This window comes from Cryptomeria japonica, chromosome 4 (genome assembly GCF_030272615.1).
Source record: "Cryptomeria japonica chromosome 4, Sugi_1.0, whole genome shotgun sequence".
NCBI classification, from domain to species: Eukaryota; Viridiplantae; Streptophyta; class Pinopsida; order Cupressales; family Cupressaceae; genus Cryptomeria; species Cryptomeria japonica.
Genome location: NC_081408.1, coordinates 767,624,802 through 767,633,600, shown reverse-complemented (window position 1 = coordinate 767,633,600; position 8,799 = coordinate 767,624,802). Strand labels below are relative to the sequence as shown.

Here is an 8,799-nt window from a genome sequence, read left to right as displayed (position 1 = left end):
ATATATAATTTTTTTTAAACACGTAGTGGGGTTATTATTGCCATACGGGATCCTGATTGAAGGAGTGGAGCCCTCCCTAGAAGGTGCCAACAAGCCTCTTGCAAGTCTTCCAGGTATGCTCAACACCCCTTTTTTTCAATAATTCATATTTAAAATAAATTTTTAGTTTTAAAAAATAGATTTTTAGTTTAAAAATTATATTTTTTGTTTAAAAAAATTGATTTTTAGTTTAATATTAATTATTTTTTCATTAGAAAAGTATGTTTTTAGTTTAAAAATTTATTTATTAGTTTCAAAATTAGTTAAATTTAGTTTGAAATTTATTTTTTTAATTATTGATAATGATTTTTTTTTATGAATTGATTAGATTGGGATTTTTTAAAAATGTTAATCTAGGTTTTAATAATACTATTTTTTTTATAAAATTATTTTTTCATGGTTGATGAATAAATTTAATAAAAATGTTGAAAACCTTGAAACGAAACCAAAACCCCCCAAAAAATCAAAACCAAAATATTTAATACAAAATCAAAATGAAAACCAAAACCAAAAAATTACAACAAAAACAAAACTAAAACATTGTTAAAATTTACCAAAGCAAAAACCAAAACATAGAAATTTAACTAAAATGTAGAAAAAGTAAAACTAAAACCTTTTTTCAAAATAAAATGAAAATGTTGAAAAACCAAAACTTATAGGATGACATACATGACCATTTGACCCATATGACCTAATATATGACCATATAGGAGCACAATGGATTGTAAGGGGTCATATGTAGTCATAAGGGGTCATGCATGTGTTCTAACAGATGCACAACCGCTTAGGACCACATATGATCCCATAGGATCACATCATGTCCTAATGGGTCATGACCCCTTATGGCCACATATGGCCCCTTTTAACATCTAGTGTATACAACATACCCCCCTATGACCACATAGGATCACATCACGTCCTAAGGGATCATATTTGGTCGTAAGGGGTCACTCATGTGTTTTAACACATGCGTGACCCCTTAGTCCACCACGTATGGCCCCTTTTAACATCCTAGTATCCCAAGGGGTCATTGAATATGTGGCCCTAAAGGGTCACGTACACGTGTTCAACCCCTTACGACCATATATGACCCCATACGATCAAGAATAGTGTCCAAAGGGGTCATGTATGTGGTCCTAAGGGGTCACACATGCACATTCTAATGTACATGTGTGACCCCTTAGGACCACATACATGACCCCTTAGGACACTATGCACGATCCTATGGGGTCATACATGTACATGGTTCTAAGGGGTTGAACACATGAGTTAGAATGCGTGCATGTGTGATGGGCCTTTAGGACCACATTGTGTTCTAAGGGGTCATATATGTGATCCTAAGGGGTCACGCATGTGTTAGAACACATGCGTGACCCCTTAGGACCACATATGAGCCCTTTTAACATCCTAGTAGTTGGGGTATAATTGATGGTCCCTTAGAACACAATGTTGTCCTAAAGGGTTGTCACACATGCACACGTCAACTAACTCATGCGTTCAACCCCTTATAGGACCATGTATATGTGTATAACCCCATAGGATCACATAGTTACCCTAAGGGGTCATATGTGGTCCTAAGGGGTCACACATGTACTTTCAAATTCATTCCCCTTTTAAGCCACATGTCGTACAATTTAGTTTGATCCCCTTTCTTTCCACATGTCCCAATTAGGCTTGCATCCCCTTTTAAGCCATGTTCATATTATACCATGAGTGAGAATGCATGCATGTGTGTGATGGGCCTTTAGGACCACATTGTGTTCTAAGCCTGGGTCATATGTGGTCCTAAGGGGTCACACATGTACATTCTAGAACACATGCGCATATCCCCTTAAGCCATCTCCTGTTTTCAAATTCATTCCCCTTTTAAGCCACATGTGTTCTATAATTTAGTTTGACCCCCTTTCTTGCCACATGTCCGAATTAGGCCTGCATCCCATTTTAAGCCATGTCCATATTATACCATGAGTTAGAACATGTGCATGTGTGTGACATGCCTTTACTAGGACCACATTGTGTTCTAAGGGGTCATATGTTGTCCTAAGGGTCACACATGTGTTAGAGAACATGTGTGACCCCTTAGGACCACATATGAGCCCTTTTAACATCTTAGTAGTTGGGGTATATTGTATACACTAAGTATAGGATGTTAAAAGGGCTCATATATGGTCCTAAGGGGTCATGCATCTGTTAGAACACATGCGTGACCCCTTAGGATCACATATGACCCCTTAGGACATAATGTGGTCCTAAAGGCCTATCACACATGTGCATGCACTCTAACTCATGCATTCAACCCTTTCTAGGACCATGTACATGTATGACCCCATAGGATCACAAGGTGTCCCAAGGGGTCATATTATGTGATCCAAAGGCATCATGCATGTACATTAGAACATGTATGCGTGTCTTAAATCTATATATTAAAGAACCCAATATTCTGAAATCTAAAGTATTATATAAGTTTGATCCAATCTAAGATGTATTAAAAGTAGTTTCAAAAGTGATCTAGATAAATTAGATCTTTGTAGTTTCAAAAGCGATCTAGATAAATTAGATCTTCGTAGTTTCAAAAGCGATCTAGATAAATTAGATCTCCATCGTTAAAAGCAGTTACAAGATGTACCTACATGCACACACAAAAAAAATAATCAGAAATTAATTAGAATTAAATTAGAATTGAGTATCTAATGAGAGAGATTTCTCTTGATGAGCTGGAGGGGATTGTGTTTCAGATTAAGAGAGGGAAAGCTCTTGGTTTGATGGTTTCTTGATAGAGTTTTTTTCAAGAATTCTAGGAAATTATAAAAAATTAATCAGAACTTAATCAGAACTTAATTAGAATTGAGTATCTAATGAGAGAGATTTCTCTTGATGAGGTGGAGGAGATTGTGTTTCAGATTAAGAGAGGGAAAGCTCTTGGTTTGATGGTTTCTTGATAGAGTTTTTTTCAAGAATTCTGGGAAATTATAAAGTTGGATCTTTTGGCGGTTGTCTAGGAGTCTGAGAAGAGAAAATAGATGTTAAGAGCTTTTAATTCCACTTTCATTTCTCTCATTCCCAAGTGTGAAGGGGCGAATAGGCTAACTCAGTTTCGACCTATTTCCCTTTGCAATGTGAAATATGAAATTATTTCGAAATTAATGGCTGAGAGGTTGAAGAAGTGGCTTAAGGGGCTAATCTTGAAGGAACATAGTGGATTTGTTGAGGGTCAAAAAATTCTAGATGGAGTTGTTATTGCTACAGAAACTATTCATTCCATGGCTAGCTCCCACAAGAAGATGATGTTCATAAAGTTGGATATGGATAAAGCTTATGACAGAGTTAAATGGTCCTTCCTGCATAAGATCTTGGTTGCTTTTCGGTTTTGTGAGGAGTGGATCCAATGGGTCATGAGTTGTTTTACTTTAGTGTCCTTCTTAGTGTTGATAAATGGAGACCACTATGATCTTTTTTGGGGCTTCTAGGGGTATACACCAAGGGGATCCTCTCTACCCATACTTATTTCTACTTCTTGCTGAGGGGCTTGGACATTTGTTGAAAAGAAATGTTGAGTTAGGCATCATTTAGGTGCTGGGGTGGAGATTTGCTTTTGCAATCTCATTTGTAGTTTGTTGATGATACTGCCTTTATGGGCATGGCTACTGCTAGGGAGGCTACTCTTTAAGGTATTTGGTGGACATATATCTTGTGGCTTCAGGACAATTGATTAATGAGGATAAATCCTCCATTTTTTTCTTCAATACTCTAGTACCCATCTAGAGAAGAATTGCTAACATCTTGAGGTGTCAGGTTGGGACCCTTCCTTTTACTTATTTGGGTATTTGAATATCTATTGGTCATCTTCCCAAGGGTTCTTGGTAGGGTATTATTGACAAGTTTTGGATGAAAGTCACTCATTGGACACATAGATGGCTGTCTTTTGTTGGGCAAGTTCATCTTCTAAAGTCGGTTGCAAAGAATCTCCCTACTTATAGGTGTATGCTTTAGGTGGCTCTTGTGGGGTTCCTTAAGGAGTTGGATTCTTTGGAGAGAGAGTTTTTATGGGGAGGATGCTTGGGGTCCTCCAAGTGGATCTTGGTCATGTGGGAAGATGTGTGCAGTCCAAAGCAATATGGAGGGTTGGGGCTCAGCCAATCAACATTGTTCAGAGAAGTTGTGTCTGCTAAGCTTTTTTGGAGATGGTGTGTGGAGCAAGATCATTTGTGGGCTATAATAATTGCTCTTAAATATTTTCTTGGAGCTCCTCGTTATGATATTCCTAGATACCCTCTTGTGGAGAAAGGTTCAGTGATTTAGAATACTTTGTAGAAGGGTGAAAACCTCATCAAGGATGGTTTATTTTGGATCTGTAGGTGGGGTACTGAAGCCCTTTTTTGTTCAGATTCTTGGGATGGTTTCCCTCCTCTTACCTTACAGTTTCCTCACTTGATTCCTTTGTGCTAAAGATTTCTTATAGTTGGTTGGGATAGGGTGAGTGAATTCAAGTCCTTCTCCTTTTATGACTAGTTGGTGAGGGCTTGTTGGAAGGATCTCACTAAGTGGCTAGATATGGGAATGCAAGAGGAGAGTGTTGAGCTTCACAAGATTCTGTGTAGTAGGTGTTGTAGTTCTCTCCTGGAAGAAGACATTCAGGCGTGGACCCATAATTATAAGAGGATCTACTTTGTTGCTTCTGGTTATCAGGGGTTATTGGCTCAAAAGCTAGCTAGGGCAGAGGTTAATTGGTGGAAGAGGGTGTGGAATAAGATCTCGTGGCCAAAATGTAATTTCTATCTAGACTTTGGCTTGGAATAGGTGCTTGACTTGGGATAATATACGTAAACATGGTTTTCAAGGGCCTTCTATTTGTGTTCTATGTATGAAAGACGAGGAAGATTCCTTGCACTTGTCCATCAGGTGCTCCTTTGTTATGCAACTTTGGCATTGGTGGTGGGAAGTTTGGAGACAACCTTTTGTTCATGCTTCCTCTTTGGTGGAGTTCTGGGATAGTATGGGAAGGCCCCCCTCGATGACCTCCTTTTTGTAGGATGTCTGGTATGTTGGACCTACTTTTCTTCTATGGAAAATTTGGTTGGAGTGAAATCCTAGGATATTTCATTGTGTGAATTTGATAGGTCAGCAAGTGTGGATGTGCATGTTAGGTATGATACAAGAGACAGTTGCACCTAAGAGTGAACTAGTTTTCCCCTTGGGGAAAGGGGATGCAAAGTTGATGGAAAGACTTGGTCTACAAGGGATTTAGTCATTTTATGGAGGTTTCAAGAGATACAAGATTGGGTACAGGAGAGTGCTGAGGATGGGTCGGTGACTACCTCCTCCAGTTGGTGTTTTGAGAATCAACACTGATGGTTCTTCTAGAGGCAACCCTAGACCTGCTAGGATTGGTGGGGTTGCTGGGGATGTAGAGGGTTCGATGATATATATTTTCTCAGTTCATGAGGGGGAGAAGATTGTTAATCTCATGGAGGGTTTGGCAATTCTTTATGATGTAGAGAGGGCTTGTGCCTTGGGATGGCGAAGGGTTATTTGTGAGGGCTAATTCTTAGATCTTGATTAACTTGTTGATTGAGATAAGGTCTGATATTAATTGGCAGTTAGCCTTGGTTGTTCAACGAGTTCTTCAGGTTAGTTGCTGAATGGAGGAGGTTTCATTTGTTCATATTCTGAGGGAGTGGAATCGAGTAGCTGACTGTTTGGCCAAATTGGCTTCCGAGCATGATGATGGCTGGAAGATTGAGGATTGGATGCAGATGTCCCTGAGTTATGTCAGGATTTGGATCAACTCCTTGAGGAGGATAGGAATCTGGAAGATAGTTGGTTTTGTTCTTGGATTTATAGTTTTGATTCTTGAGTTTTTGGGGCTGGATCCCCTAGTTGTGATTGTAATACTCTTTTCTAATTCTTAATAAAGTTTTTACCCCTTCATATATATATATATAAGATTATAAATATAATTAATATAATACTATAAATTATTAAAAATATAATAATATTTTAATTTTTTTAATATTATTTATATTTTTAATATTTAATCAATATTTAAAGATTTTTATTTCCACATACATAATATGTTCAGACGACTTACTTCCAAATGTAATGAAATAGCTAAATTATGAAAAAAAAAGGCAAGCAAAATGTAAATAGTAAATAGTTTAATATTGTGGATGAGGCCATCCCTTTTACCCTATTTAAGTTCATTCCTAAATTTTTAAAGCTATATTTCGTTTACCATCTGAACCGATTTTGAATACGTTGCTTTCTTTCCTAAGCAAACTTTGTTTTGTGTTTATAAATTTTACGTCAATGACATTTTAGATATGGGTTTTGGTAAAGTGAATGCAAGAAAACTTGAGGTGTTAGTATGGTCAATCTAAACCAAATTTTGTGTGAGTTATTCACTATTCTTTTCTTTCATCAATTACATATTTTGAATGTATTTAATGATACTTTTAATTGGTTATGACATTCTTTTGTTAATAGATATTATTGAATATTAGATATTAAGACATGAAAGATATAATATTATATTTAAAAATATGTAAGAGTTGTTTAATCATTTAAAAAATGGGTAGATTTTTTTTTGTCTATTAAAGTAGTATAATTCAACTTTCTTCATTGCATTTTATAATGATGTGTTATTTACAAAAATATAACAAAATTCATATGTTGTTGAGGTACATTTGACAAATTTATCAAATGCAAATTCTTCAAACAATCAAAAATAGATTCTAAAAAATCATGTTTGTTCTTTAGTTTATTTCCACATAATAACATTTTCTCATATTCACTCTACTATTTTATGCATGCATTCCTCATTCAATAGATATTTATGAAAGAACAACCTTAATCTTAAATTTTTTGTATAATAATTAATTTATGACATTTGAGCAAAATGTACAGCGTGTATGGAAGAATGACTTTCTATGTAATTTCTTCCAATCTAATAATTTACTTGATAGGTAATTTGGCTTCAATATCACCATTTACTTGTATAAATTTTATGTATGCATTCCTTATTCAAGATTTATGTTCTTGAAAGAACAACCTTAATTGTACAAAAAATTGTATATTAATAGATTTGTGGCATTCTTTCACGTGTACAAAGCCTATGGAAGAATGACTTTCCATCTAATTGTCTCCAATCTAACAATTTACTTGATAGGTAACTTGGCTCCAATCTAACAATTAACTTTACAATGTCTTTTTTAAGCAGTATAACTTAATGAGTTGATGCAATTTGAAATTGTTCATCATTTCATATACATTGCAAATACTTTGTAAAACCACTCTAGAACACTAAAAATATATACATTACAATTTCAGTTTCTAATATATAAAACTATCTTTCCCTTCAATGATTAGATATTAGAGACTGATAGTTGATCTCTACATGACAAATTCTTAAAATAGACCAAGATTTTTCTTGAACCATCTTGATAATTGATCTCTACACACAAAAATGCAATAGTAATAGTTGGATTGGGTTTTTGTGCATTGAGAATTGAAGTGAAATTGGACAAATAGCTAGTTCGATCGAGTTTATTTTCTCTCGGTCCTCATATCTGCAAAGTAGTATATATTCAAATTAAACCAAGACTTTTGCACTGTCTATAAATATTAGAGATTTGAAGAAATATTCAAGACAAGACTCACTTTGAGATAATGGTCTAGTCTTGAGCACAGACCTGTAATTTTTAGGGAAATAAAAAGAGAGAAACTGTTACAAATATAACTCATTTATATTTTAAACAAGCAAGGAAAGGGTAAAACAACAGAAAATTATATCGAGATAGATAGAAAATATTCAACTACATTGTAAATCCTGTTTACTCAACATACTTGTAAGCTAAGTGAAGCTTTAAAATGTAATGGGTTTTGATTAATCTGAGCTAGTTTAGGCATTTCCCTTTCGAAAGCCCATTTAACCTTCTAAGCCTAAAAACTTTATTTATGTTCTTTATATTAGTACAAAAGATGAGAGAGAACATGAAATTGTAAAATACTAGATGAGCCAGTTGTCAGATAATGTTAAAAATGATATATTTTTAATGAGATTTAAAACTTTTCCTTCATTCATAAGACATTCTCCATACTGAAAAATGATATATTTAGTAGGGTCTTTTTGTGACCGAACTAACTCATGGTTTTTACGTGATGTACTAACTTCGAATTTTTCTCGAATAGTCTTTTTGTGACCATAACGTGGATCCATTTAAGTATATCTTCAAGAAAACTCCTAAGAGTGACAAGGAGAGGAGAGCAAAGACATTAGCTCCTAGATTAGCCGATGAGGTAATCTACATTTCAATTGCAAAGGAATTAAATTTAAATGCATAGTTATGTTGTTAATTGTGAACTATTTTCTACAAAAGAATTCTAACTTGGCTTTAGAATTGTGATTTTGCAGCCATCTACAGAGTCGTGTACTGCATCGAAGAGGATTGATTTTGATGATCCACCACAAGTTTAGGATCATATAGTGTTAGTTTTGGTCATAGAATGACAAATACATGTAGATATATTCTACATTTTTATTGTATATCGATTTGGATAGGGCATATGCCACATTTTTGTAATACTTGTATTGACTTGACAGACATGCCTTTTTTTATATATATAAATATTGTGAGATTTTTCCAAGATCAAGAGCTCAATGAAAAGTACAATAGAGAGACAAAATATAGGATAAGAATAAACTGTATTCTCATCAATAGATAAATGATCAATCGTTCAATTACATACAATGTAGATGAGCCT

General features: G+C 34.9%; 1 long non-coding RNA gene across 1 annotated transcript; it reads right to left on the bottom strand.

Moving 5' to 3' along the window:
- Window positions 1–7,316: 7,316 nt before the first annotated feature.
- On the bottom strand, window positions 7,317–7,729 carry LOC131874804 (uncharacterized). Its single transcript, XR_009372165.1, has 2 exons — window positions 7,696–7,729; window positions 7,317–7,604 (listed from the first exon to the last, which is right to left on the bottom strand). It is a non-coding gene; the product is annotated as an uncharacterized LOC131874804 (long non-coding RNA).
- Between the last annotated feature and the right edge of the window lie 1,070 nt (window positions 7,730–8,799).